Here is a 6,171-nt window from a genome sequence, read left to right as displayed (position 1 = left end):
TGGAAATACCTCCCTAAGGTAGACTGACATAGAAGGTATTTTGAGCCAGGAGTAACTTTCCAAGTGACATTGAAGGTCCATATTAAGATGTTTTTATGTTCTTGTTAGAGTAAAATACTGTATTTGCAAAAAAGGCATTATAATAAATATCCAAAATTCTCTATAGCAATATATGTAGCACACATACTAAATACTGAAATAAATAGCATGGCTTCTGTGCACACAAATTCATGAATGTACCCCTCCTCCCCCCAGTACTTCTGAGTGCTTTTAAGGCACAGAGAATGTCTTACTTGTCATTGTCTTCACTGGCAATTTGCATCTAGTACCAGTAGATGCTCAAAATATATTTGTAGAATGCATTATTTATTGAATGAATATTTAATATTGTTTGAATGGATGAACTGTAAGAAAGAATAGATGAATGAATCGATGACTGTATTTACATGCAACACTTTGCAAGATAATTGACACCTTACTATGTGTCTTTAGGAAAAAAACCTGGTAGTTTCCTTTGGGATATGTATTTCATATTTGGCTTTTTCTATCCCCGGGTTTTGGAAGAGTGGAGCTACACATAAATGCCATTAAAAAAAAATCTAGCTGCCGGGCAATTTTTGTTACTACTAAGTTGAAAGGATCAACCAAGTTCTATAATTTTTTTCTGGATTTATCTGTTTAACTAATCTGAATACATAGACTGACAAAAAGAACTTGACATTATTTTCTTGTACATAGATTTAGTACATTGGTATTTGTTATAACATGAACTGATCTGCTATAGAGTAAGTTGTTTTAAGAGTTGGAAAAATAGAAATAATAAAGAGATGCCATGTAACTTTCTACCTTATGATGAATTTTTCATTATGTTTGTATATACACTCAAACCTCACAACAGCACCTCAAAAAGTCATTTTCCCCCCAAAAAATTTACAGTTGGGAAAATGAAACTCAAAGAGGGGAAATGACATGTTTACTGTCATTTATTTCAGACAGTCTCCTGGGTAGGAATGATTCAATGATAACAAAGATAATCATTGGCTTAGAAGAATTTACAGTCTTAAGATGTGGGGAGGATAAATAAAGAGGTAAACACTACAGAGAATGAAACTTAATACATGCCCAGGGTGCTGGAAACACATGGGGTGTGTATTTCTATAAATTGTCCAGGAGTCCGTGGAACCTGAACCAGAGCTATGGTTAGTGAAGGCTACCATAGCAAGCCTTTCTCTCCTTTATCCTTGATTCTTCTCTTAAACCTAGTGGAAGTGGGTTAACAAAGTTAATATGACATTAAACTTTAAAGCAATTAAACTCCAACTGAAGAAAAGAGCTGGGTCTTTACAATGTTGCATTTTGGTATTAGATACTTTGAGAGGTTACAGAATGAAATGGGGGAATGGGCAAGGAGGGACAAGAGAGCAGGGCCCTCTTAGCAGCAGTACTAATAAACAATTGACTTCAAACTCTAGACTTATTCATCTCATGATTAACTCAGGAAAACCCACCCAATCTTCCAACACACACAAAGCACACACACAAGATTTTGTGACCAAGCAAGGGCGAGGTGCATACTTAATATTTCCTTAAAAGCAAGTCGCTGATTTTGAAGATTTTATTTTTATTCATAATTCACAGTAACTTGCTTAGACTAGAGAGGATTTTGCTTACCAAGATCCATGGACTGGGAATAGAACATTCACTATAATGAAATTCTAGACAACAGAAAGTGGATGTACTGTGGAGTTCTTTGGTAATGAGATTTGAAAATAGAATTTTATCAGCAGACTAATATTAGAATATTACTGCATAATGTCTGACCTTTGTTTCTTGGAGCCCCAGAGCTTCTTCCCCTTGTCTATTTCCATTTCTAATATCCTGAAGTCATTTCCTGTGTGCCAATTTTATAATTGTCCTACTGTTTAACTGTTCTGTCCATATGCAACCTCAAATGTATGTTCTTTCATCATTAATTTGGGAATGCAGTGTTAAAGTTAATTTTAGGGTAATTTAAATTCCAGTGATCAATTTTCTAGTGTCTTGGCCACCAGCCTTTTTTTTTTTCTGGTTTCCTCTCTTCCCATTTTATTAATATTTCCAGCACCACTCTTTTTTATCTTGTATCTAATTCCCCATATGTGGATGCTGTGATGATTGTCGTATCTTTCTATTTTCTCCCTTTAAGTCATGCTGAAGTTTTTGTCATGTCTCAAGAATATGGGTTTTCAGTAAAAATAAATAAATGTTATATAAGATTTCCAACTTCCATCAAATATTTAATATTTTATTTATGAGCCTATGGATTCCTTTTCTACATAATATAAAAGTTACTTGATATCATCTTTTCTCATAAGAATTACAATTTCTTCATCAACTTGTCAAAAGCTATATAAACATACAAAAACATTTGGTGTTCAGGGGACCAGGCTTAAACTTGGGGATATATATTTAGAATAATATATGTTTTAAAATAACTTTATTGAAGTATAAGTTACATACTATAAAGCACACATTTGAAAATAAAGTCAGTGAGTTTTGGTAAATATAACAGGTCATGCAATCACCACTATAGTTAAAATTTAGAACACATTCATCATCCCCAAAGTGGTCCCATATCCCTTTGGCAGTCAAACTTCATACCTCATCCACAAACCCTGAAACCGGTCAACATTCTTTTTTTAAAATATATTTTATTGATTTCAGAGAGGAAGGGAGAGGAAGAGAGGGATAAAAACATCAATGATGAGAGAGAATCATTGATCGGCTGCCTCCTGCATGCCTCACTCTGGGGACAGAGCCAGCAACCCAGGCATGTGCCCTTGACCGGAATCAAACCCAGGACCCATGAGTCTACAGGCTGATACTCTATCCACTGAGTTAGGGCAACATTCTTTTTTTTCCCCCTATAGTTTTATCTTTTTTATAATGTCATATATTTGAAATTATTCAGTATTAACACCCTTCTAGCATGGTTTCCAAGGTTTTATTCTCTAGGATCACTAGTTCCTTGTACAGATCAATAACTATGAAGAAAAGTAATAAAAATACTATAGAAAATTTTGCTGAAGGTGCATATTGTTTTTACATGTGTCAGTAGACTTTTTTTTTTTCTCATTTCAATTTTTTTTTTTTTAAAAAAGGAGTGAGTTGCCCTATCCGGTTTGCTCAGTGGACAGTGTCAGACTGCAGGTTCCCGGATTCAATTCTGGTCTAGGGCACATGCCCAGATTGTGGGCTCCATCCAGTAGGGGTTGTGCAGGAGGCAGCCAATCAATGATTCTCTCTCATCATTGATGTTTCTATCTCTCTCTCCCTTTCTCTTCCTCTCTGACAAAAAAAATAAAAAATAAATGGTGTGAATTGTGTTGGGGGGAGGGGGTTTAAATGCTTTATAGACAAGAAATAACTGCACTACAGCCAACTTATTTATCATCATCACCTTCATCTTCATAATCTTCGTCTTTGTCCTCATCCTCATCTTCCTCCTCTTCCTTCTTTTTTAAAAAAAACATATTTTATTGATTTTTTACAGAGAGGAAGGGAGAGGGATAGAGAGTTAGAAATATTGATAAGAGAGAAACATTGATCAGCTGCCTCCTGCACACCTCCTATTAGGGACGTGTCCGCAACCAAGGTACATGCCCTTGACCGGAATTGAATCTGGGACCTTTCAGTCCGCAGGCCGACGCTCTATCCACTGAGTCAAACCGGTTAGGCCTCCCCTTCCTTCTTTTTCTTGCCTTTTTCAACCTTGACAACTCCCTTTTTGGCCACATCAGACTTTCCTTTAGCTTGGTATGCAGCAGTATCCTTTTCATATTTTTCCTTCAGCTTAGCAACCTTCTTTTCATAAGGCTACTTGTCATCTGTAGCAGGGTTATTCCACATCTCTCCCGGCTTCTTTGAAATGTCACCAATGGATAGGCCAGGATGCTCTCCTTTGATTTTTGGGAGCTACTCAGAACAAAACAAACAAACAAAGAGGCTGAAGGAGGCATCTTGGTTACATTGGTGTATGATCCTGTAATTTCTTTTTGTTTTCCCTTTATGAGGAATATAAGTTTTCATTTCTCTCTTATAACGGGCCTTGTCCGCCTTTGCCATCTCTTCAAATTTTCCTTTCTCCTTGGCAGATATGGTCTTCCACCGTTCTGACCACTTCTTAGAAATCTCTGAGAAGTTGACTGACGCATCTGGGTGTTTCTTCTTGTGGTCCTCCCAGCAAGTTTGCACAAAGAAAGCATACAATGACATTTTGCCTCTTGGCTTCTTATGATCTCTCTTGCCTATGTTTAATTACTTTTCCTCAGCAGGCACAAGGTCACCCAGTGCCCAGCTGGCTTGCACTTGCCCTGGCACTGTCTCTATGAACTGAAATGGCTGTGTCTGTCAGTTGGCTTTTATGTAAGGATCTGTGTATACAAATATATGCTACATTTATTTATAGACCTATAAATAGAGACCCACATATGTATTTGATTTATTCTTGAAATAATCTTGTCAATTCACTTCAGCAAAAGTTGGTGGTGTAAAACATTGTTCTAGTCTTGTACAGGATAAAAAGAGAAACAAATCACAATATTTGTTCTATTGAATTTTGGTATCCACATAATTATAGAAGTCAAAATGTAGATATAACAATGTAGGACAAGGAAAGTGTATGGGGTAAGTAGAATTTTTTTGAGATATTAACAAAAGTTTCACTAAAATTATGGCTTTGAATAGATGGGCCTTGGTGGATGGGTAAAAGTTTTGTGGGTGGAGATGGAGAAGATTGCCAAGCCAGGGAGAGAAAACGAGATGAGAAAGCTAAAAGGAATTTAAAAAGCAGAGAACACTGTGTAGACAAGCTTGGCTCAATACATATTTGTTGAGTGAATGAAATGTTAATGTTCTATCCTATATAATGAAAGCCTAATATGCTAAGCGTCCAGTCGTCTGGTCGTCCATTCAACCAATCAAAGTGTAATACACTAATGATATGCTAAGGCCGCTCAACCACTCGCTATGACGTGCACTGACCACCAGGGGGCAGTCGACCAGTCGACCAGTCGCTATGATGTGCACTGACCACCAGGGGGCAGACACTCTGACTGGTAGGTTAGCTTGCTACTGGGGTCTTGCTGATTGAGACTGAGTGAGACAGGCTGGACATGCCCTGGAGCCTTCCTGTGGTCCCTCCCTGGCTGGCCAACCTCCTGCATTCCTCCCTGGCCCTGATTGTGCACCGGTGGGGTTCCTCGGCCTGGCCTGTGACCTCTCGCAATCCAGGACCCCTTGGGGGGATGTCAGAGAGCCAGTTTCAGCCCAATCCCACAGGCCAGGCCAAGGAACCCCACTAGTACATGAATTCGTGCACCGGACATCTAGTTTATTTATAAGCAAGTGCTGGTAAAGTGAACTTTAAATGGGGTTGTAGTTAATCATGTATGTTGGATGGAGTGTGTGGAAATAGAATTATAAGAAACCTCACTTCACTGCCTGCCCCTGCAGCCCCTGCACTGTGTCTGAGGCCTCCCTGGCCACACCTCTTCACTTGCCTGTTAACTGATTTTTCACCTTCAAGGTTCAGTTTCATTTTATCTTCTAAAGAAGCTTTCCTTGATTTTCCTCCCCAGTCAGAGTTATATGCTCCTTCTCTGTCTACTTTAACATAGTATTTATATTGAAAACATTGAGTTATGTGTTGGTCTTCACCACTAAACTATGAAAAATTCAAGGATAAAAATTTTGTTTTACTGGTCTTTGCATAACCTGTTTGTAGATCTAATAGGTGCTCAATGCTAGTTTAAGGAATTAAACATTTTAAATTGAGTATTGGATTGATAATTTTCTCTCTTGCCTTTTATGTTATTCCTTTTTTCATTCTCAGTATCTTCCTATATAATAAAAGCCTAATATGCAAATTGACTGAACAGCTGAACGACCAGTGGAAGGACCGGTTGCTATGATGCACACTGACCATCAGGGGGCAGATGCTCAATGCAAGAGCTGCCCCCAGCCTGCAGGCCGCAGGCCAGCCCAGGCGGGTGCCAGTAGGGGTCCCCTGACTGCCCTGCCAGTTGCCTCGCAGAAGGAGGTGACCAGCGGCAGCAGGGAACAGGGCTGGCGAGTGAGCAGCACCAGATCAGCCAAGGCAGGTGCAAGCAGGGGGGTCCTGATCACCCCACT

General features: G+C 38.9%; 1 pseudogene across 1 annotated transcript; it reads right to left on the bottom strand.

Moving 5' to 3' along the window:
- Positions 1 to 3,711: 3,711 nt before the first annotated feature.
- LOC307104034 (high mobility group protein B1-like) lies at positions 3,712 to 4,254 on the bottom strand (annotated as a pseudogene). Its single transcript has one exon. The product of its transcript is annotated as a high mobility group protein B1-like (transcript).
- Positions 4,255 to 6,171: the final 1,917 nt, after the last annotated feature.

The sequence above is a fragment of the Cnephaeus nilssonii genome, assembly GCF_951640355.1.
Source record: "Cnephaeus nilssonii genome assembly, chromosome: 8".
In the NCBI taxonomy this organism is placed as follows: Eukaryota; Metazoa; Chordata; class Mammalia; order Chiroptera; family Vespertilionidae; genus Cnephaeus; species Cnephaeus nilssonii.
This window is presented reverse-complemented; position numbering and strand designations above follow the sequence as displayed.